A 25715-nucleotide genomic window follows, 5' to 3' on the forward strand; every position below is an offset into this window, starting at 1 on the left:
CTGACAAAGGATTAATCTCCAAAATATACAGGCAGCTCATGCAGCTCAACATCAAAACAAACCAACCCAATCCAAAAATGGGCAGAAGACCTAAATAGACATTTCTCCAAAGAAGATATACAGATTGCCAATAAAGACATGAAAGGATGTTCAACATCACTAATTATTAGAGAAAGGCAAATCAAAATTACAATGAGGTATCACCTCATGCCAGTCAGAATGGCCATCATCAAAAAATCTACAAACCATAAATGCTGGAGAGGGTGTGGAGAAAGGGGAACCCTCTTGCACTGTTGGTGGGAATGTAAATTGATACAGCCACTATGGAGAACAGTATGGAGTTTCCTTAAAAAACTAAAAATGGGCTTCCCTGGTGGCTCAGTGGTTGAGAGTCTGCCTGCTGATGCAGGGTACACGGGTTCAAGCCCCGGTCTGGGAGGATCCCACGTGCCACGGAGCGGCTGGGCCCGTGAGCCATGGCTGCTGAACCTGCACGTCCGAAGCTTGTGCTCCACAATGGGAGAGGCCACAATGGTGAGAGGCCCGCGTACCACAGAAAAAATAAAACTACCATACGACCCAGCAATCCCACTACTGGGCATATACGGTGAGAAAACCATAATTCATAGAGAGTCATGTACCACAGTGTTCACTGCAGGTCTATTTACAATATCCAGGACATGGAAGCAACCTAAGTGTCCATCGACAGATGAATGTGTAAAGAAGATGTGGCACATATATACAATGGAATATTACTCAGCCATAAAAAGAAACGAAACTGGGTTATTTGTAGTGAGGTGGATGAACCTAGAGTCTGTCATACAGAGTGAAGTAAGTCAGAAAGAGAAAAACAAATACCGTATTCTAACACATATATATGGAATCTAAAAAAAAAAAAAAAAGAAGGTGCTGAAGAACATAGGGGCAGGACAGGAATAAAGACGCACTTGTAGAGAATGGACTTAAGGACACGGGGAGGGGGAAGTGTAAGCTGGGACGAAGTGAGAGAGTGGCATGGACTTATATATACTACCAAATATAAAATAGATAGCTAGTGGGAAGCAGCCACATAACACAGGGAGATCAGCTCGGTGCTTTGTGACCACGTAGAGCGGTGGGATAGGGAGGGTGGGAGGGAGACACAAGAGGGAGGAGCTATGGGGATACGTGTATATGTATAGCTGATTCCCTTTTTTATAAAGCAGAAACTAACACACCATTGTAAAGCAATTATACTCCAATAAAGATGTTAAAACAATATCAGAATTATTTGGCTTTCTACCATTTTTAATCTACAGCTATATATTGTAAGGAAGTCTAGGTAAACACTGTGAAAGTCTTTGGGGCTAGACATAAGAATTGAAGAATGTATAAAGTTCTAATGAACCAGAAACAAATTCCATGGCAAGATATGGGTCCTATGTCTTCTTTTGCTTAAGAAATAAAACTTTATATTTTCTGCAGGTCAATAATTAGGTATAATAAGTTTGTAGGACTTAAACGACTACAGTATTGTTTTCAATTGGGTCACAGAATGAGGTAAAGGAAATTAAAAGTTTGAGTTTGTCTTCTATGGGAAAGAGTCCTGGTTCTGGGAGCCAAATTGGACTCAGTGAGAGAAATGAAAGTATACATTTTCCTCCTGATATATAGATTACTAAAACCCAAGAGAATAGCCAGTTGCTAGAAAGAAAAGACTAAGCAAGAAAAAGTTCCAAGTTTCATAAATTTTGAAACTGATATTATTCTAATTGATCAAATTCCTTGGTATACAAAAGAGGTTATTTAGACTAAATGAAAACCAAGTGAATTCTTACAGGATAATAGGTAAATCATGGCCAAAAAAGTGTTATTGAGAATTAAAGAGAAAGACAAAGCCCACTAAAAATGTGAAACCTCAAAAGAAGTTAAGCACATTAGAAAAGAAAAATGTTTCCAAGACATAAGTAGGATATTCAAGAGGAAAGTCTCAGAAATCCAGTGGGAACGATGAATAAAAAAATGTCTGGTAGATTTTTCTGCACACTTTTCAGTTAAATATAAAGACAGTGACCTATGTGGCCATTAGAATATTCTTCTAAGTAATTCTCCTAGTGTTTTAAACTGCCACCATAACTTGCAGATAATAACACTGTCGTTTAGAGGAGGACCCAGTTTTCAGTAGTAAGAGTAAAAAAATACTTGTAAATGAAGCAGTCTTGGCAACTTCAATTTTGATTACTTTTAGGATACCTTATCAGTGTCTTTCCAGATATTGTGAAAAACAATTGGACATTTTGAAAGCCATCTTTTTCTGAGACTATGAATACAAATCCTTCTTGGAACAAGTCACATGTTTTATTCTTAACATACTATACTATATCCCCAAGGGGTACGAGCCAGGACAAAAAGCAGTAAATTTGAGGGATTCATGAGAAAATTATATACATAAAATAATAAGAGATCTATCTTAAAACTCCAAAATGGAATGAAAGATTAAAAAAAAAATTTTTTTTGGCTGACTCTGGAAGTGGAGATATTTGTCAAAAATTTCCCCCTATCTTCTTCTCCCTATTTAGGAGACAGTAGCAGTATGAACTATAAGACTGTAGGAATGTGTAGGAATATTCCATGTGAATGAGATGTTAATCTGGAGAACTGAATACTGACCATTTTAAATCTGCATATTTCTTAAGTGACAATATTAGACTTATTGAGTGACAAGATCGATGCCAGTTTAAACACAGACCCCCTTGAATTTTTATTACCTGACAACTACCTCCTGAAAAGAACCCCAGTTTATACCTCATAAGAACAGTTCTACAACATACAAAAACTTATGGGATGCAGCTAAAACAGTCCTTACAGGGAAATATATATCTATAATTACCTATAGCAAGGAAAAAGGATGATCTTAAATCAATAACCTAATCTTTCTTCTTAAGAAACTAAAGCAGAGCAAGCTAAACCAAATAAAGCAGAAGGGGGGGGGAATAATAAAGATTAGAACAGAAACAAATGAAACAGATAATTGAAAAACAGAAGAGAAAATCAACAAAACCAAAAGTTGATTCTTTGAAAAGATCAATGAATTTGACAAACATTTAGCTCGTCTGAGCAAGAAATAGATGACTCAAATTACTAAAGTCAAGAATTAAAAACAAAGGCTATTCACCTTACAGAAATAGAATTATAAATGAATACTATGAATACTTGTATGTCAACAAATAGATAATCTAGATGAAATGAACACATTCTTGGAACGACATAAACTACTGAAACGAATGCAAGAAGAAATAGAAAATCTGAATAGGCTGATAACACAAAAAAATTTAATTAGTCAACAAACAATTCTCACAAGAAAAGTACAGGCCCAAGTGGCTTCACTGGTGAATTTTACCAAATATTTAAATAGAAATTAATACCAATACTCACAGACATATCCAAAAAATAGCAGAGGAGGTAATACTTCTTAACTCATTCCTTGAGGCCTGTATTAACTCTCATACCAAAACCAGACAAAGACATCACAAGAAAGACAAACTACAGACAAATATCCCTTATGAATATAGATGCAAAATTCCTCAGGAAAATACTAGAAAACTGAATCCAGTAACACAAAGGAGGATTATACACAATGACCAAGTGAGATTTAGTCCAGGAATGCAAGGTTGTTTTAATACACAAAAGTCAATCAATGTAATATATTATGTGAATATAATACAGAACAAAAATCACATGATTATCTAAGTATACTTCCTATCAAAATCCTAGTTGTCTTTTTTGCAGTAATTGACAAGTTGATCCTAAAACTCATATGGAAATTCAAGAGAACTGGAATATCCAAAACAATACTGAAAAAGAAAAATAAAGTTGGAGGACTCACACTTCCAATTTCAAAACCTACTATAAAGCTACAGTAATTAAAACAGTGTGGTACTGGCATAAGTATATTCATATTGCTTAATGGAATAGAATCAACAGTTTAGAAATAAACCCTTAAGTTTATAGTCAATTGCTTTTGACAAAGGTGCTAAGATAACTCAATGAGGAAAGAACAGTCTTTTCCACAAATTGTGCAAGGATATCCAGTTGCAAAAGAATGAATTTGGACTCTTATGATACACCATATACAAAAATTAACTCAATGTGCTTCACAGACCTAAATGTAAGAGCTAAAATGATGAAACTCTTAGAAGAAAACAGAGGCAAAAATATTTGTGACCTTGGATTAGGCAACAGTTTTTTAGATATGATACCAAAAGCACAAGCAACGACAAAAAAATAGATAAATTGAGCTTTATCATTTGGAACTAGTATTCATGATATAGAAAGAATTCTTACAACTCAATGAAACAAAGAAATGTAATTTATTTTAAAAATGTGAGAAATATTTTTCTCCAAAAGAGATACAAAACTGTCCATAAGTACATAAAAATGTTCAAAATCATTAGTCATTAGTTAAATGCATATCAAAACCACAACAAGATACCACTCTGCATTTGTTCAGATGGTTATAATAGAAAATGGAAAATAACAGGTGTTGATACAGATGTGGAAAAATCGGAAGCCTCATGCACTGTTGGTAGGAATGTTAAATGGTGAAGTCCTTTGGTAACAGTATGGTAGTTTTTCAATAAATCAATATATCTATTTTTATGCCAGTACCCCCTACCCTTCCTTCCTGCATTCCTTGGTCCCTCCCACTCTCTCTTCCTTTTTCACTTCTTCTCTCCTTTCCTTTTGGATTATCTTTTATTGGATTTTAGAATCAAGGTTTGCTACCTAGTAAAATAGACTAGAGGAATTTTCTTTTTCTATAATTCAGAGTAGTTTAATAAATATGAAATATTTGTTCTTTAAGGTGATATACAATACAGCCATGAAAACTATTTGAATTGGTAAAAAGATTTTATATTTCTAAAATCCTCTGTGATTATTAGTTTGGCCAGATTTTCTCATTTTTCTTAAGTCAGTTTCTTATGTTCATCCTTCTACTTCTGTCTTTTGTTTTTCAATAATTTCAGCTTTCTTTTTATTGATGCCATTATTTTTCTTGTTTTGGTTTACTATAATTTTTTTAACTGTTTGTCACAGTGAATATTTATTTCACATTAAGTTGTTTTTATTTGATAATAAAGGCTTTTCAACTATCATCTGAGTCTTATTTTAGTTGTGCCATATGAACTAGTGTAATGTTTCTAAGTACTTCTGAAATAATTTATAATTTGTTTTTCTCTTGGATTATTGAAAATTTTTAATTTTTAAAATTAAAAAATTTTTTAACATCTTTATTGGAGGATAATTGCTTTACAATGGTGTGTTAGTTTCTGTTTTATAACAAAGTGAATCAGCTATACATGTACATATATCCCCATATCTCCTCCCTCTTGAGTCTCCCTCCCACCCTCCCTATCCCACCCCTCTAGGTGGTCACAAAGCACTGAGCTGATCTCCCTGTGCTATGTGGCTCCTTCCCACTAGCTATCTATTTTACATTTGGTCACTACCAAATATATGCCCATGCCACTCTCTCACTTCGTCCCAGCTTACCCTTCCCCCTCCCCGTGTCCTCAAGTCCATCTCTACATCTGTGTCTTTATTCCTGTCCTGCCCCTAGGTTCTTCAGAACCATTTTTAAAAAAAATTTTTAATTTATAGAATTTTTATCCTTTAATATAAGCTTTTATTGGATTATATTTAAAGAATGAGACCTATGAAATATATCCTTTTTAAAACTTCTAGAATTTTTAAAATGTTATGTAAAATTGATGTATATTTTCTATGAACATAAGAATAAATGCTCTCTGTTTTTAATGTACTATTTTATATATACATATATCTTCAAGCAGTTAATTGAATTAATTAAATAATTAATATTCTTGATATTTTAACTGCTCACTCTGTAAAATTCTGGAAAAGATATAATATTTTCCTATAATTATATTTTAATCAAGTTAATCTTTTTATCCCAGTTCTTAATTTTTTTTAATTTTCATGCTTCTTGTTGCTTAAAAAGTATTACCATTTTATCTTTTTGATGAATTATATCCTTTGCCAATATGTAACAATGTCCCCTTTTTCTATTTCAATGTCATTAGCTTTAAATTTTACTTTATCCAATATTAATTAATTATGAATATCAAATATTAAATATCTAATCTTTTAAATCTGTTTGCATTTACCCCTTTTTTAGTTTTGATAGTCCATTGTCACTGATTTGGATGTATTTTTCAAAAACAACAAAGAGCTGCTTTAAAAATAAAACAGTTTGATTATCTGCCTTTTGGTAGGAGAAAGCAACCTTTTACTATTTATTGAAATGGTTGAAAGGCTTGCTTATATTTCTTCTATCTCATTTTATTTTTGCTGTTATTTTATTTTTGTTTACTTAAAAATTTTCTGGTTTGATCAAGTTTTAGTTAATTCTTTTTTCCTTCTTACATATTTGAAGTTTCATGGCTGTCAAATTTGTTGGTATAAGGCATTCATTCATTGCCAAATTAAAGGTCAGTTATATTCTCACCATTGAGGGTACATGGTGAACAAGAGAGTTAAGGTGTTTGCTGTCATGAACTTTATATTCTGGTGGAGGCTGACAGATTATCAACCAACCAACAATAAGTAATCACTTAATATACAAGAAAATATAAGATAAATACAGTGTAGAGAAATCAAATAGCAAAATATAATAGCAAGTGACTGGGAGGCTTCTTAGAAGTATCATTTCAGTTTTGCCATCTTCCATGCTCTGGCAGGTGCCTCTTAAAAAGGCACAGTCACCATCTTCTCAGAATTCCCAATGCTTTTCCCTTTGCCTTTCTAGATAAGTTTACACAGACACATGTACAGATTTTTATTTTTTTTCTCATTTTAACATAATGTACATATGGAACTTGCATTGGGGAAAAGAGAACATATGTGTTTCAGTAAGATTAATTTTTTTCCTTCAGCAGAACTGAATGTTCTTCCACTCTGACATTTCATTAATTTTGCTTCAAGGAAAAGAAATGAGTCGACTGAAAGTGGAAAAAATGATAGTAGTAGCATATTGTGGTAATATATTTATTTCATGTCAAATTAAATCAATAAAAGATGTTAAGATTATCTTGTAATACTTCCATAATTTTGTGGATATTTTGAAGATTTTTTTCAAGAAAGTTGGCCAACAGCTGATTTACACCATAGTTGCAGAATGCTGATTGATATCACAGCTTCTGATTGTGACAAAATATTATAATTTTGAGAGAATAAAATGCATTAAGATCAAAGCAGTACTATTAATTTACTTCAGGTTCAAAATTTCTCTACCTAGCCCTACAAGACATAAGAATTTTGGACAATTGAGACTTTCATTTCATCATTAGTAAACCTTAATTTATTTTTATATTGTTTGCAATAGAGTGTTAAACAATACTTTCAAAGTCTTAACTATTCATTTTCCAGATAGTTATCATTAATAATTCAGTTTTTATGGAAAGCTGGTTTTCTTAACCCTTTAAAAAATCACTGGGATGTTTTCAAGAGTACAATAACATAAGAGTAATTAAAATTATCTTAAACTCTTACTTGACTAGAGCTACTTCAGACACATTTTTGTGTGTCTGTGCAGCTCTAAGAGAAAATCCATATTTGGCTTTATTTGTTATATTACATGATAGTTGGTTTGATGTTATTTAAAACTGAGATACTAAGCACTTACTGGGTTTTTGATTAGTAACTGGCAAACTTCAAAAGGCCTGGATATTTGGTTTGGATAAAACTTGATTAGTTTGGATGGCTATTCAGATTTCCCCCCAAATCTCTAGGGCCTCTTTCCAGGTCTTCCCTGTCTGAATATTTCATTCTTCACCCATCTCCCAAGAGACTGAATTTCATGTTTTTAGGACTGCAGTTCCTAGTTAAATATTCTTGAAGCCTGTCTTTATAAAGATTGACAGGTCATATGACTAACTATTTTTTAGAACCTTTATATTCATCATCTTTATACATAGATAATTTTCTTTTCCTATTATCAGAATCATGGACTTTTAGAACTATATGGGAAGATTTGAGATCATCTAATCAATTCTAGTTATACATGTTAGGAAAATGAGTTTTCTAAGGTCCTTTAAATATGTAAGCTCAGTTGTTAAATGGAGTACAAGTAGTTCAAATAAGACTGTTGTAAGTGATAAATCAGATAATATACTAAAGATATCTGGCCATATTAGGCTACACTCACGTACACAAACACACGCCTTTTACTTTTCTTCCTTCTTTTCACATAGAGTGAGTTAGTGGATAAACATGGACTGGACTCTACCTCATGGATCCTCTTTTGACCACAATTCCTAAAATCCTCTTCCTTATTTCTCTCCTGATCTAGAACCATTTCCTCTTTTTTTCCTTTTCCTTTCCATGATATTTATTTTTCTCTTTGCCTCTTCAATCTTTGCCTTTCTAGTCATATGGGTTTTTTACCCCTATATTGTTTTCTGGGATTAATAGCCAGAATTTCAAGAATGCCATCAATATTATATATTGTTCAGCTCTTAATAATCCATCTCAAAGAGATGAGCAGAAGGATGTAAATTATATACTATGTGATTTTTATGTTCAAAGATATTCCATATAGAAATTATATGTGTTATAGAGATCATTGATAAGCAAATATTTTCCTTTTGATTAGAGTTACTGATTGTAGAATATTTTCTATGTATCAGCTACTATGTTAAGCCCTTTGTACAATCATTTTTATAATCCTCATAGGTTTCTAATGAAATGCATATTTCCTCAGTTTGGAACATTCTGCCTCCTGATTGTCACACAGGAGGATTTTCCTCTGGTTTCGCCTCAAAAATCTCCTCCTCAGAGATGCTTCCACAATATCTCATCTGAAGAGTGTCCCAGGCTCTCCTTAACACATCATTTACTTTTATTTCTTACTACCTATCATATAAATATATAAAATTATCTTAGTTGCTTTCTTGTTATTGTTTTCCCTGCCCTGACAACTGTAATTTAAGCCCCATGATATCATAGATCTTGTCTGTCTTGTTCATTGCTGAATTTCTAGCACCTAGAATGGTGCCGAGTACAAATGGATGTTCAATAATTATCAAATGATTTCATGTTACTTCAACTGAACCATATCTAGTAAGGCTGATTAACTTACGCAAATTACAGAGCTAGTGAGGGGCAGAATCGGCTGTCATACCCATGTTTCCACCATTTCAACATCCATGTTCCTCACCACAACCTTTGATTGCTCTCAGACTATCTTTGGATTCTACCTGAAAAAGAAAATGAAAACAAAAGCCATTACATTCTTGTGTGTGCCAAGTCAGGGTCACACACTTTCAAATATTCTAGACAAAATTATTGCTAAACAGCCATGCATGTTTTCCAGATTCTCATATTTATTACAGATATATTGTAATGATTTAGTCATTAATGGGACATTCATTTCTTCCTTTACTTATTAGGAAATTTCAAGGAGATCCTTTCGATCCTTTTTTCATATTGTGATCTAAGACTGTGACCAGCTTTTGAACTTCTCTTATGTTTATTCATTCAGTACTCTGTAGCCTACAAAATAAATTATAGTAGTTCATTGGTCCAAGAATTTTTGCACTTAATGTTTATGACATACATTATCAGATCTGACCATGGCATTTGAATAATTTGTGAGGTACCCAAGCTTCCAGTACCCTTAAAATAGTTTCTGATTTATTGTTATGACAATCTGGGAGCTGGAATTTATTGGTATTATGTTTTCAACATCACTGGTACCACCATGTTATTACCCAAAGAATTAAGATTTCAGTCCTTGAAGGAGAAAAATGTTGGCATTTCCTTCTCTATAATTTATCCATGAATGAGCATCAACTATTTATGAGGAGAAGGAAGAAATGAGAAGTGTTATCTTTTATCGTTAACTGAAAACAGAAAGATACATTATTTGTTGTTTAAAGGGATTTTCAGTAAATACATTTGTTTTATATTTTGCTAAGTTGTTTTTTAAAATGGAAATTATGTCATAGAAGCAATTTTATTTTGAGAGCCTTTTAATAGGTAAAATAGAGAAGTTTATTAATGATTAGATATAGATATATAAGAAAGTTAAGTATACCAAATAAAGCAGTTTAAATCTATCTTATTCAAAATATTGGGGTGAAAGAAACTCAGAAGACATGTAATTCCAGCTACTCAATTATATAAATGTTTTCAATTGGATTGCTAGAAAAAGATTTTAAATGTCATCTAAAAATAAAGGTTGTAAACAAATTACCTTTTAATCTCCTTTTCTGAACACTGATTGATTTTATATAAAAGTTTCATGAAGAAAATATTTTGGTATATGCTATTACGTCATTGTTTTCACATAATTTGTGGTTACTATAGGTAGACTCTGTTAAGGAAGACACAGGCTAAAGGCTACCTACAGGAAATAAAAATACAAGAAGTTGAAAGAGGCTTCTACTTTATCAAGATAGTCATAATCCTGGAACTACAGAACATTCAGAAAGATTTAAAGTTTACATTTTACTCTAATTGATATTGAGATTTTTCCTCAAAATATTTTTAAATTTTAAAAATCTATATATTTTAACTGTTTTAAATGAAACTAATGATATATTGTTGAAAACATACATGGAAAACATTTGAAGTATAGCTTTATGATGTAGCATATTAGAGTATTCTGGGCTTATGTGGCTTTCTAAAATAATTTACAATTCATTAAACTGATTTTACTATGGAAATTTTTTTTACTTGAACCCCTATTCTTTGATTTTTCTAAAACATATTTGAGAGGTCAATGTTACTACTTAGTGCCTATAATTATATTTCAACATTGTGAGGTCTGACTCTTTGTAAGGTCAGCCGTAGTATTTTATGATTATTCCTGATGAAAATGTTATTTGATATATTTCATTTCTTTTGTAAACTAGTAGCTTTTCCTAGTAGTAATATGACTTTAATTTATTTAAGTACAAGAAGATATATGTTTGCCAGCATAAACCTGAGAAAGCCAGCCATCCGGGACTTGTTTTAAAAGCAGAGTGCTCATAGAGGCTATAGTAGAATTAAGGCCAACCAAAGTAATTTTCATTAGTTTTCTTGGTTCACCTGTATTTAAATAGTAGCCAAACCAACTTTGTTTGTAGAAGTATTTGTAAAAACTGTTATGGCTCACTATGGGACCAGCTCTTTCAAAGTGCCTCAATGATGATGTAGGAGTTTCCAGGTTATTTGGGATAAATTTGTTTAAACTGCTTATCTTGACAAGGATACTCTCTTTAAGCTGAAGAGCCTATCTCTCTACCCATGATTGTCCGAAAATCTACTCTTTGCACTTACATCTATAATGCTCAATGTTGAATGTATGCATATTGAAATATTTCTCCATTATGTCAGTAATATTTAGATGTTAAGTGTGGGTACTGTTGGAAGTTCTCTTAAATCATAAAGGTGCTTGGAGATGACATGCAAACTAAGTTAGTTTTAATAAAAAGTTTAAACACTATAAAGATTTGGTTTATTATACTGATACGTGAGGGGAATCTGTACGCAAAGTGGATCATTTACAGCTTTCACTGAAATTAAAGTTTTTAATTTACCTGTTTAATTTACCTTAAACATTACCTGTGCATTTCATAGAATTACAAGGTATACCTAAGGTAGAACAATATTGATATTAACTTGTGATTCTCCAATTTTTTTTTTTTTTTTTTGGCGGTGCGCGGGCCTCTCACTGTTGTGGCCTCTCCCGTTGCGGAGCACAGGCTCTGGACTCGCAGGTTCAGCGGCCATGGCTCACGGGCCCAGCCGCTCCGCGGCATGTGGGATCTTCCCAGACCGGGGCACGAACCCGTGTCCCCTGCATCGGCAGGCGGACTCTCAACCACTGTGCCACCAGGGAAGCCCTGATTCTCCAATTTTATTTTGACTTGAGTCAAAATTTTATTCTGACAATATATGGGGAAAGTAAATAACTGAGCTAAAAATGGTTATGATAAAACTTTGGTGTTCAGGAATATGTTGCTTACAGTAGTGTTTCTTTTTTTTTTAAAGAAGATTTATGTATTCATACAAATTGAATAATCTAAAATAAAAGGAAGGCTTAATGATTTTTCTTAAGAAAAATTTCTAAAGCTGAAATTCTAAAAAAGCTTTTTTCCTCTTTTTTAATTGAAGTATAGCTGATGTACAATATTTTATGTTAACAGGTGTACACTATAGTGTTTCACAATTTTTAAAGGTTATGCTCCATTTATAATTATTATAAAATATTGGCTATATTCCCCGTGTTGTACAATATTTTCTTGTATTATTTTATGCATAATAGTTTGTACCTCTTAATCACCTACCCCTATATTGTCCTTCCCTACTTCCCTCTCCTTACTGGTAACCACTAGTTTCTTCTCTGTATCTGTGTGTCTGCTTCTTTTTTGTTATATTCACTAGTGTGCTGTATTTTTTAGAGTCCACATATAAGTGATATTGTACAGTATTTGTCTTTCTCTGGCTTATTTCACTTAGCATAATACCCTCCAAATCCATCCATGTTGCTGCAAATGGCAAAATTTCATTTTTCTTTTTATGGCTGAGTAGTATTCCACTGTAAATATATACCACATCTTCTATATCCATTTATCTGTTGATGGACACTTAGGTTGTTTCCATATCTTGGCTATTGTAAATAATGCTGCTATGAACATTGGGGTGCATGTATCTTTTCAAATTAGAGTTTTTGGTTTTTTTCGGATATATACCCAGGAGTGGAATTGAGGCAGGGGACAAATCAGAATCATTTATGGAAAATCTCAATGTACATCTTTATACACAAAAAAACTTAAACCAGAGCCATAAATGAGAGCAAGGCCTTCGGAGAGAAACAGACCTGGCTTTGATTTTTAACCTTGTGCCTTACTAAAAATATAAAGCCGGATAATTTTCTCAAAGCCAGATCACAAACTTAAAAGCCTACAATGACCCAGCAAAACTGAAACGAGAAATTGGCAGGATGGGGACTTGGTGATCTGGATGTCTGTGCCTCATCCAAACTGGAAGTCACTTGTTTCCATGCTCAGTGTTACTAGATCTTTTGATTTCCAAGAGAAGGTGGATATATGTATTTCTGTGTTCAATCCTCTGGTTTTTAAGTTTGGCAAGTAATTAAAATATTCTAAAAATACATCTTTGGCTGAGATTCATCCTGTGCGCACCAGATTGTGTTGTATACTTTCATATTAATCAAATAAACTTTTATTTATTTCCTCATAAGGAAGAGGATTTTTGTGAAGATTAATGAGCTGTTAAAGTTCCTGACATGTTGCAGATCTTTAATAATGGTTGGTTCCCACTGAACTTTCCTACTCAGTTTTCAACTTCTTTTCCCTTATCAGTAGAAACAGTTAATAAAAGCTGCATCTATTGTGCAGTTTTTAGCTTTTGTGTTTATTATGAGATATGGATTTAGCTTTTGTATTTAATACACTGTGTTTAACTATTCAAAACTATCAAACAGAAAGTATGTTTCCTTTACCAACTTTTGGAAAAAATATTTTCACAAGGTGTCTACATAAATGGAAAAGGCATGGTTTATATAATTACTTAAGCTACTTTAAAGATCCATGAAGTATTCCTTGGCAGATTCTTCCAATCCTTATGGTTACTTAATATCCATATGACAAGAGACATATACATGACAACATTAAGCCACTATTAAAGATAAATGAAAAAAGTTAAAGAAATGCATGAAGATATAGACACCATAATATTAATAAAAGTTTTCCCATTCTGGTGATTTTTACTTCCTTTATATTTGTGTGTCTCTTTTCAAAGTTTTATGTTGTGTAAATATTATTGATATAATTAGATGAAATAATAAAGCTATTTCATCTAGATAAAGAAATATGAATGAGAACTATTTTAGAAAAATAGATCATAATATATTTTCTATTTGTAATATAAAAGTATTTAATTCACTTTCACTTGAATTAAGCTATAGTTAAAGGAATTGAAGTGAAACTTAAGAAACTGTCGGAGTAGAATAAATATATTTTTGTTCAAGTGATCTTAATTACAAAAATATGTGTCTAAAAGTAACAGGATATATATTATTAAGCTATTTTTAAAAAGAAAAAAAGAGGATACACTATATTCAGAGGAACCACTGGATGATTAGGTTGTAATAGTGAATCATTATGTGTGATAAATGTAACTATGACAACTCCTCTGGTCAAATAAATGAACTTCTTTTCAAGTAGTCCTCTCTTCTGAAATTTTTCTCATGAATACTATCCATAATATACTTTTTAGATCCAGGAATTTCCTTTGTTACTTTATTCTCTTTGGCTTCTCTCTTGCATTTATCTTTATTGATTACTCATGTCTTGGTACTCCTATCCTTTAATTTCCATCATGTAATAAATTTCTAGTACTTTTCCTTTCAATTTCAGCTGTTGTGGTCAGGCTGACTTCCTGACTGTCCTACAAACCCACTTGAGTTCATTTATATGTCAGGTAAAAGATTTATTGTTTTTAACCATGGGCCCTGTTAAGATTTACAAAACAATAACATAACCAAAACCCAAGATTATTAACTTTTAAATTAATTGTAAAACTTGAAAGAAACCCTTCAGGCAAGAAGATGAGTTAATATTTTAGAAATTATGTACCAAGGACTACATTGGTACTTAATAACTAATAGACATTTAGTATTTGTTGAATAAATGAAAACAAGTTATATAAAAACCATGCCATAAAAGGAGGGAAGTTACCCTCTTCTTATATTGCTTTAGAGTAAATACAATGTATTATTTCCATCAAGAGGACCTTAGTATGGTGTCCCATACATAGGAAGGAATAAGAAGTAATGTAGAATGTTTCTCTGGTCTATCTGGTTTTGGGGTTCCTGAGGCTTTTGTCTTTGATAACATTAGATACCTTTCAAAAATAAATGGTTGTGCCCTGTTGAAAAATGGGCAGAAGAACTGAAAAGACATTTTCCCAAAGAGGACATGCAGATGGCCAACAGGCATATGAAAAGATGCTCAACATCGCTAATCATCAGGGAAATGCAAATTAAAACTACAATGAGATATCACCTCACACCCGCCAAAATGACTATCATCAAAAAGAACACAAATAACAAATGCTGGTGAGGATGTGGAGGAAAGCGAACCCTTGTGCACTGTTGGTGGGGATGTAAATTCATACAGCCACTGTGGAAAACCATATGGAAGCTTCTCAAAACTAAAAATTGAACTACCATATGACTCAGCAATTCCACTCCTGGGTATATATCTGAAAAAACCAAAAACACTAATTTGAAAAGATACATGCACCCCAGTGTTCATAGCATTATTATTATTATTATTATTATTATTATTATTATTATTATTATTTGCGGTACACGGGCCTCTCACTGCTGTGGCCTCTGCAGTTGTGGAGCACAGGCTCCGGACACGCAGGCTCAGTAGCCATGGCTCACGGGCCCAGCCACTCCGCGGCATGTGGGATCTTCCCGGACCGGGGCACGAACCCGTGTCCCCTGCATCGGCAGGCGGACTTTCAACTACTGCGCCACCAGGGAAGCCCCATAGCAGCATTATTTACAATTGTTTAGATATGGAAGCAACCTAAGTGTCCATCAACAGATAAATGGATAAAGAGGATGTAGTGAATACACACACACACACACACGCGCGCGCGCGCGCGCAATGGCATACTACTCAGTCATGTTACAGCAACATGGATGGACTTGGGAGAGTTATGCTAAGTGAAATAAGTCAGACAGAGAAAGACAAATACTGTATGATATCATTTATACATGGAATCTAAAAAATACAACACACTAGAGAATATAATAAAAAAAGAAGCAGACTCACAGATATAGAGAACAAACTAGTGGTTACTAGTGGAGAGAGGGAAGGGGGAGGGGCAACATAGAGGTAGGTGATTAAGAAGTACAAACTATTAAGTATAAAATAAGCTATAAGTATATATTGTACAACACAGGGAATATAGCCAATATTTTATAATAACTATAAACAGAGTATAACCTTTAAAAATTGTGATTCACTATATTGTACACCTGTAACTTACATAATATTGTACATCAACTATACTTTTATAAAAAAAAATTATTGTAAAGCTTATCTGAACTGAGAAAAGGTAAAACTGACCAGTTAGAGTGTTCTGGTTCCACAGCTTTAAATGATGTTATACCATTCTAAAACTGTTTGGTGCTGAAAATATGTTCAACTTCAGTTTATACTTGTTGACTTTTTCTTATATTGATAGATTAGATGAAAAGGAAAGGTCAAAGATGGCAAAGTTGGTCAGCACATACTTCAACTAGAATTGAGCATGTGAGTATGAAAAATATCAGCTGTCATTCTTGGAAACAGAACTAACTGTGGTATTTTAAGAGGTGCATTCAGATTGAATCAATAATGACAGCAAAATCTTATTTCAAATTTAGTTTTATTTACAACTACACTTTTACATTTAATTCTTCTCTGATTTCTGTATTTTTTGGGGGGGTCTTTCCTTAGTTAATTTAATTATTATGCTTCTCTTGTTGCTTCTTGCAGGGAACTTTTATGAATGATCTAAATTCTGATTTTCAGTGCACACTGTGCTCTTTAGAAAGGTTGGATTAATGTGTGTTATATTTTCTCTCTTTCCATTTCCCGAAGCTTACTATTTTAAAAGTTTTTGCAGCTAGAGAATCTAATGATAAATCACCTTACTTATGAGTAAATTTAACAAATGTTGGCTGGTGGTAATAACACATTAGTTATTAATGATAAAATGTAGAGAATATATACCTGTATCATAAATGCTCACTGAATTGAAAATGATACAGTCCTGAGATTCTTACAACTATATTTATTAAAGTGTCAAGTAATAAGAATCCCAGTATGAAAAATGTATTACTTAATTCCATAAGAAATACAAGTTGAAACAAACAATTTTGTATGGCCTAAAACATCTGTCATTAATAGAGGCTATAATGATTTTTAACTAGCTATATTAGTCTTTTACTGTTAGTTAAACAGAGTATCTAGAAATTAAAATGACAAAAAGGAGACTTACATTGCCACAAATTTATGTTAATTAGTATCTAATGAAAATCTTTCATTTTTCAATGCCAAAATATCTGAGCCAAGCTTAAGAGATTTTTAGCCACGATTAGATTATTTTCCAGTCATAAAATGTGTCAAACTGTAACTTGTGTTTATTAATATAGCTCTCATTTTTTATAAACTAGAATAAAGTCTATGTACAATAGCAAGTAATTTAAAAAACTAAATATAACTCTATAAATTTTGATTTGGAATTTCATTTGGATCTTATTTCTTAAAGCAAAATAAACTCACACATCATAGATTTTAGAATTTATTAAATACGAGTCTAAAATTGGACAGCTTTTTGATTCTCTATTGAATAATCCAGGTCTCAAAGTAATCTATGTGAGAAAAATATGGACTATTTGAAACATTATGAAAGCTTTATGAAGGTTTATTTTCCAAGAGGAAGTAACCAAATTTGACCTTGTGTATTTAGTTGGCTGAGCAATATTTAAGATACATTTCCATCCTCATAAAGATGTATCACATTAAAAAGTCCAACTTTTTACCAGGGGTGGGATGGTGGTGGGATGAATTGGGAGATTGGGATTGACATATATTCACTAATATGTATAAAATAGATAACTAATAGGAACCTGCTGTATAAAAAAATAAATAAAATAAAATTCAAATAAATAAATTGTAAAACAAAAAAATAAAAAGTACAACTTTTTTGACAATTAGCTTTTATTATAGAAATTCTGTCAATTCTGTTTGTCTCTCAATGTTCTGAATGCTGATAAGCTTAAAGAAAATCTATATTTGAGAGTAAAGTAAATAATTTGAAACAAATCCCACATTCTATTACCATAGATACTCTAGAAATATATTGTATATTATTTTATTATTTCCATCTGCTTGTTTTGGCTTTGGTTTGGTCTTCTATTTTAGCTTCTTCAGGTGGAAGCTTAAAATATTGATTTGAGACCTTTGTGTTTTGTTTTAATTTAAGCGTTTAATGACAAAAATTACCCTTTAGGTATTGCTTTAGATTCATTTCATAAATTTGATATGTTGTGTTTTCTTTTTTTACTCAGTGCAAAATATTTTATGACTTCCTTTATGCTTTCTTCATTGGCCCATAGTTTCTTAAAAGTGTTGCTTAAATTATGAACATTTGGGGGGTTTCCAGACATCTTTCTAATACTGATTTCTAGCTTAGTTCCATTGTGATCATAAAACATACTTTGTACGACTTAAAGTTTTAAAAATTGTTAATGTTTGTTTTATGTCCCAACATATCTTTGTAGATACTCCATGGGCATTTGAAAAGACTATATATATTCTTCTGTTTTGAGGTGGAATGTTGTATAAATGTCAATTAGGTCAAGTTGGTTTATAGTGCTGTTCCAATTTTTTTATCTTTACTGATATTCTCTCTTCTGGTTCTAACAATGATTCAAAGAGAATTTGTTGAAATCTCCAATGATAAATGTATCTTTCTCTTTTTAATTTTATCAATTTTTGATTTTTATATTTTAGAGCTCTGTCATTGAGTGTATATAATTTAAGATTAACATATATTCTTGATGAATTGACTTCTATATCATTATGTAATATCTTTCTTTTCCCTGGTAATATTTCTTATTCTGAAGTTTACTTTGATATGATTTTAATTATTTCAAGTTAGTTTTGATCAGTGTTGAAGAGTATATATTTTCCTTATTTTTATTTCTGATTTATTTGTGTTTTATTCAAAGGGGTTTCTTTTTAAAAATTTTTAACAGCTTTATTGAGGTATAATTAATTTATAAAAAGAAATGTACATATTTAATGTGTACAATTTGATGAATTTGGAAATATGCAAACACCCATGATACCATCACCACAGTCAAGGCAACAGACATATCTAGCAGCTCCCAGAGTTTCCTGTGTCTTTGCTTTTTCCTTGATTGTTTGTTTTTGGGTAAAAACACAACATGAGTTACCCTCTTAACAAATTCTCAAGTGCACAATTTATTGTAACTATAGGCATGATGTTGTATAGCAGATCTCTAGAAATTATTCATCTAGTATAACTAAAACTTTATACCTATGGAAAAATAACTCCCAATTTCCCTCAACACATTACCTATGGTAAACAGTATTGTATTCTATGTTTCTATGAGCTTGACTATTTTAGATTCCCAAGTAAGTGGACTCAATGGGTACATATCCAAAAGAATATCGACGAGCTTTCTGCATTCTCATGTTCACCACAACATTATTCACAATAGTCAAGACACGAAAATAGCCCATGTGTCCACTGATAGATGAATGGCAAAGAAAGTGGAATACTATTCAGCCCCCCAAAAGAAGGAAACTGTCATTTGTGACAACATGGATGAACCTGGAGGACATTAATGAGCAAAATAAGCCAGTCACAGTCACTGTTTAGTATAACAAGTTCCTCAGCTCTTCTGATATACATCAAATTGTGAGATCCACTCTGCTAAATGAACCCAAATAAGTGTTTCTTGTAGAGAACATACATTTGGCTATTTCTTTTTCATCCAACTTGACAATATCTGCCTCTTAATTGAAGTGTTTAAACCATTTGCATTTAATATAATTATTACTTTAATGATAGGACTGGTGTGTATCTACCATCTTGCTACTTCTATTGTCCCATCAGTTTGTCCCTCTTGTTTTTCTTTCACGGCTCTCTTTTGGACTGATTATTTTTTATGATTTTATTTTTTCTCCTTTATTGGCTTATTAGCCCTACCTCTTTTTTTTAAGTGGTTGATCTAGAGTTTGCTATTGCATCTTAACTTATTATAATTTACCTTCGAATATAGTTTATGCCATTTCCTCCATCTCATCTTTTGTGTTATCATTGTCATACATTTCACTTCTACATATGATATAAATCCCACAATACATTATTGGTATTTTCGGTTTGGACAGTCTTCTATCTTTTTAAAGTGAATAAGCATAAGGAAAAAATCTTTATATTTACCTTCATTTTTACTATTTCTGGCACTTTGCCTTCCTTTGTATAAATTCAAATTTCCATCTGGTTTCATGTTCCTGATGAATGAACACTTTCCTTTAACAGAAAAGTAGTGCAGGTCTGCTGTCAATGAATTCCCCCTATTTTCTTGTCTGAGAAATATTTTTAATTTTATCTTAATCTTTAAAAGATTTAATTTCTTTTTTTGCTGGGTATACAATTCTAAGGAGCCTTTTTTCTATCAATATTTAAAAAATGTAATTTCATTATCTTTTGGTTTGTATAGTCTTTGATGAGAAGTCTGCTGTAAATTTTTATCTTTATTCTTCTTTGTAATGTTGGTTGTCTTCAAATATTTCTTCTATACAGTTTTTAATTTCTTCTTTGGGGACTCAAATTTCATGTATATTAGTGCATTTAATATTGTATTCCCTCTCTTGGGTATTCTATCTGCTTTCTCTTTTCTTTCTGTTTTTAGCTTGGATAATTTCTATTGACCTATCTTCAAGTTCAATGATTTTTTTCCATACCTATAGCCAGTATGTTGATAAGCATGTCAAAGGAATTCTTCATCTCTGATACTGTGCTTTTAAAATTTATGACATTTCTATTTGACTCTTGTTTTACAGTTTCAATAACACTGCTGAAAATTCCTATCTTATATTGTATATAGTTCATCTTTTCTGGAATATCTGTTAACATGTTAATTGCAGTTATTGTAAAGTTGCTGTCTGATAGTGCCAACATATGGAACAACTCTGAGTATGATTTTATTGACTGATTTATCTCTTGACAATAATTTTTCCTTTGCTTTGTTGCATGCCTCATAATTTTTGTCTAAATGCTGGATATTATATATAGAAGAATAGTTGAGACTGAGGTAAAAATTATTTCCTCTCAGAAATCAGCCCATCTCTTCTGTCAGGTTGTTAATATGGAGGGTTGAGTAAATCTTGTCAGTACTTGAGCTGGGTTTGGATTTGGCTGTTGCTATTTAAACCTTTATTCATTACAGGCTTTAAATTCCTATTGTGGTGGGCTGTTGTTATCCTGTGCTAGGAGTAATGCCTGGAGTACTGGAGGGTTCTTCTCAGTATTCTTGTTCCACATTCACCTTTCAGTAGTCCTCCATGCCTATGCTACAGAGAGGATATCTCTCAATGTTCTTACCTCAACCCAGATTGCTGTTGATTGCTACTCATGTTAGGGGAAGAGGGTGCTATATTATCCTGGTCTAGCCCAATTTTTAGGTAGGATCTCTGCTCCTGGGCCTTGGGAGTAGAGTTTTCATAGTCCAGACTTTCTAACTCATGCCAGCCAAACCCTGCCTTGTATATTGCACATGTCTTGGGTGGGAGAGTGTTTCCTGCTTCTTCCCCACTGGTAGCAGACATCTGCTTCGTATCAGTGTAGGATCTCAGGTCCAAGAGTTTTACCTGCCCTCTTTCATGAGCAGAAAGATTTTCCTTCTTCCCTTTCTACTTATCCCCCAGAAACAGTGGAAGTGTTTATGTCCTGAAGATAGGGGGACTTCCTAATCACTCCCAGAAGCAGATGGGTTATGCCTCTACCCCTCCCCTAGAAACAGGATTTTTGCCTGGATCCTAGGGACGTAGCACTTCCTGTCTCTATTCCAGCAACTTAATGCTTTTACTTTTTATAAGAGAAGGATCTGAGAAAATACAAAGTTTTGTATCTGTTCCCCAGGTGTAGCTGAACACCTGCATACCGATGTTCCTGAGGGAAGCTCTCTCCAGTTTTCTACCATGACCTTCAATTTTCATGGAATTGGCTCATGAAAAATGTTTGTGAGTGAGTGTAAAATATACTTGTTTCGAGGGATTTCAGTTTTTCCAAACTTATATGCTAGTCCATTCTCAGCCTTTAAGAATTTGTTAAAGTTTAGTGTGATTTATTCTTACCCACTTCTACGGTGACCATCTCATCCTCTCATGTCTTGCCAAAGGTGAAAATTTGTGTGTACTGTTTCTCCTCACAGAGCTTGTCACTCTTTGGAACTCAGAGCATTTGCTTGCCCTGCAACTTCAGCTCTCCTATGGAGTAAAGAAAATGTAGATTTTGATTTTTTTTCTTGTTGTTAGGATAATAGCAACATTCTCTTGTGGTTTTCTGAATCCTAAGCAGATGCAGAACCTCCCTGAGTCCCTATAGTTGTTTTAAAGCAGGCTGTTAGCAGAACAGATGCATTAACTTAGTAGAGTTAATCTTAGCAGAAAAGCAATAAAACATAGTTCACTATATTTGAGACTTAAAGAGTACTAAGCATAACTTTAAAATAATTACAATATTGAAATATGGTCAATAAAATTATAGAGTTGTACATAAGAAAACTGGCTATTGGTACCTGGAATTGTTAATGCAAATAATGAACTATGTGACATTTCATACATTTCTATGGTTATATTCATAACAAAAATATTAGTTATACCATGTTGATCAGATAAGTTTCTTGGAGGAAGTAGAATGTAAATTTTATATTAAATGATATGTGACTTGAATTAGGCAAGAAAGAGGGATGGGCAGTCTGGGTGAGAAAAACAGCAAGTTCAAAGGCATGAAAATAGAAAATGAGTAGTGAGATTATGGTATATTAGAAAACTATAAAGATACTAGCCTTGTTTGGTTTATCTATATCTGAGGTTGGCAAACACAACCATGAGCCGCATCCAACCTGCAGCCTGTTTTTGTATGACCAGTGAGCTAAGAATTGTTTTTAAATTTTTAAAAGGTTGCGAATAAAGAAAAACAAGATGCAAGAAAAAACAAGAAGGATAAGAGATAAAAGAAGTTGAAAAAGAGGAGACTGAGACTATATGTGGCTTGCAAAGCCTAAAATGTGTATATCTGAACTTTCACAAAAGAAGTTTTCCAACCCCTGATCTGTGTAGTTTTCTTATTGTTTGTTATTCTATTACAGAGAAATAGAAATCCCCCTTGAATTTTCAAAATTTATACTAAATATAATTGTCATATTATCTAATTCCTCCCTAATTTGCTTTCAATTGATTTATTGAATTAAACTTATAATTATACTTTGAACTACTATATTTTTTGCACAATTCAAAACGTGTTTTTTACAGTTCCAATTCATTAAATGTGGATTTATAATTTAATAGATCACATATTGCTATCTAGTTTTTACATTGCCCTTTCCTTTGTTTATTGGTGAGCCAGATACAATCATAATTTCATTTTGCAAATTGCCATAAATCCATGATGTACTTAAGGGGTTTGACAGGACCTCCAAGGAAGAGGCAGGACCATGAGATGACCATAATGTATAACAAATTGGTGAAACGATAGATTGACACTGGATTGTTTTCCATGAAGATAGTTTTGACTTTCTAATTTCTTCCATGTCCTTCCTTTTTTTGTTTTTGTTTTTTTTTTAAACTATTCCTATTTGCCATCTTCTATCAGATGGCTGAGACAACCACATCAATTAGACGGGGCTGATCATCTAAGCCCTTTTTCTCTTCTCTCTCTTTCTGTTTGACAGTAACAATGCTCGTTCATACACCCTCAGAAGATGTGTGGTTATAAGAAAATAAAAAACTAAATATGATATTCTGATTTTTTTCAGGTACTGACTTTTAAAAATTAGTTTAAAACAAATAGAGTGTCATTTGGATGATAATTGTGGGATTTGATTAAAGCACTTCATACTTGTCTCCATTTTAATGGACAATCGATAACTATTTAAAAATAACAAATTATGTTTTCATAAATATTGCTTAAAATTTAACTCTTATTTAGTCAGATCCTCAATCAAAAACGTGTTCTTAACAAATAAAATATATCTTACAGCATGCTTTTAACTGTTTCACCTTCATCTTCAAATATGCCATAGAAATAACTTCATGGGGAACTTCAGTTTTTTATATGAATCTGTTCAGGGTTTGGCATGCAGAGGACAGAAAGACAAGGAACATTACTTTCTGACACCTGTTGCTCTCAGCAAATAGATACCAAAGCACAACTGGAAAATACCTGCTCTTTGTTTCAGATATTTTAGAAAACAGCTTATCAATCTGAAAGCCAAATCAGATATTGTTCAGTCCTAGAGGTAAAGATAAAAAAGATAATGTAACAGTCAAAGTAAGAATAAGGACAAAAAGGAACACGAGTTTGTTTTTATTGGTCTTCTTTTATTAGTGGATTTTACCCAAAAATTTCATAACAGGCTTTTTGCCAGTTCATTCCTTGGCTCTGTGACTTTGATGATTGCTGGCACCCCCATAAACCTAATGGACTTCATGGTGAGGAAAACTGACTCGTTGTTAAGAAAAAATGTTAAGATAAACTTGGTAGGTTTTCTGTTAAGACATAGAAATTTAAACCTTGGATTAAAAACACAGCAGAGGAAAAGAAAACACATATTTTGACATTCAACTTTCAGATGTGGAGACCTCAAAATTATATTAGCAACAACCTGTTAACTAATGGTCATGGTCCAAATATTTAGGAACAAATCCTTCAGGCTTAGAAAATTACTAACATTGGCTTCTCAACCTTGGAGTCAATAGTAAAACTGCACATTTCCAGCCTTCATCATTTTCAATCAAGACATTAATTAATTTATTTTTTACTTGGATAAAGAGGTATTAGTAGAAAATAGTATTGTATAATTCTAAAGATCATTTCTAAGAAATGATTGATTTATGCTATTGACTAAATTTTATCCTTCTGAAATATATACATTGAAGTCCTAACCACTAATGTTACTTATCGAGGTAGAGTCTTTTTTTAAAGATTTTTTTTCATGTGGACCATTTTTAAAGTCTTTATTGAATTTGTTACAATATTGCTTCTGTTTTTATGTTTTTGTTTTTTGGCTGTGAGGCATGTGGGATCTCAGCTCCCCAACCAGAGATTGAACCTGCTTCCCCTGCATTGGAAGGTGATGTCTTAACCACCGGACCGCCAGGGAAGTCCCAAGAAATAGAGTTTTTTGGAGATAATTAAAGTTAAATGAGTTGACAAGGATGGGACCCTAGTCTGATAAGACTGTGGCCTTATAAGAAGAGGAAGATCTGTGTGTGTGTGTGTGTGTGTGTGTGTGTGTGTGTGTGTGTGTGTCTCCTGCATGTGAGAACACAATGGGAAGGCAGCCATCTGAAAGCTAGGAAGACAGATCTTACCAGAAACTGAATCCTGCTGGACCTTGATCTTGAACTTTCCAGCAACTAGAGCTGTAAGAAAACAAATTTCAGTTGTTTAAACCACTCAGTCTATGGTATTTTGTTATGGTAGCCTAAGCTAACTAAGACAATTAATTCGCATTCTGTAACTGCCTTAATTTTATCCACGATATATGAGAATAAGTACTTCCTTGAAATACTTTAAAAGTCTGCTCCCAAAGTAAAAAAATCCAGCAAAGAAAATAATAGCCTAGAGATGTTGATAATTGATCCTGCAGTTAAATCACCTTTTAGAACTATTCATACCACGAAGTGCAACTGCCTTTTATGGTTAAGGGTGAGCATAGAATTGTTTTCCTCCTTCCAACAGACCAGAACTTCTTAGAAACATATTTTACTATTTAAAGTTTAAGGCTCTCTTTCAACCTGTGTGCTGCAGATATTTAATTGGATAAAGACTCAATATTATGTCCAGTAAGTCAAAGGTTATGTTAGGATATAAGCTCATAACTA

The 25715-nt window shown here is 32.7% G+C and overlaps 1 long non-coding RNA gene across 3 annotated transcripts in view; it reads right to left on the reverse strand.

Annotated features, from left to right (window-relative positions):
• The window catches only part of LOC117197089 (uncharacterized), a 42014-nt gene extending 16757 nt beyond the window's left edge, over positions 1-25257 (reverse strand). For 2 of the 3 annotated variants that reach the window (XR_007470627.1, XR_004477584.2), the window contains exons 1-3: positions 25203-25257; positions 21963-22094; positions 9137-9254 (exon numbers count right to left, since the gene is read on the reverse strand). This is a non-coding gene — a long non-coding RNA (uncharacterized LOC117197089). Of the gene's footprint in view, positions 1-7030; positions 9255-21962; positions 22095-25202 lie in introns of those variants that run through there. The other variant, XR_004477582.2, reaches the window with a different exon arrangement.
• Positions 25258-25715: the final 458 nt, after the last annotated feature.

The sequence above is a fragment of the Orcinus orca genome, chromosome 12, assembly GCF_937001465.1.
Source record: "Orcinus orca chromosome 12, mOrcOrc1.1, whole genome shotgun sequence".
In the NCBI taxonomy this organism is placed as follows: domain Eukaryota; kingdom Metazoa; phylum Chordata; class Mammalia; order Artiodactyla; family Delphinidae; genus Orcinus; species Orcinus orca.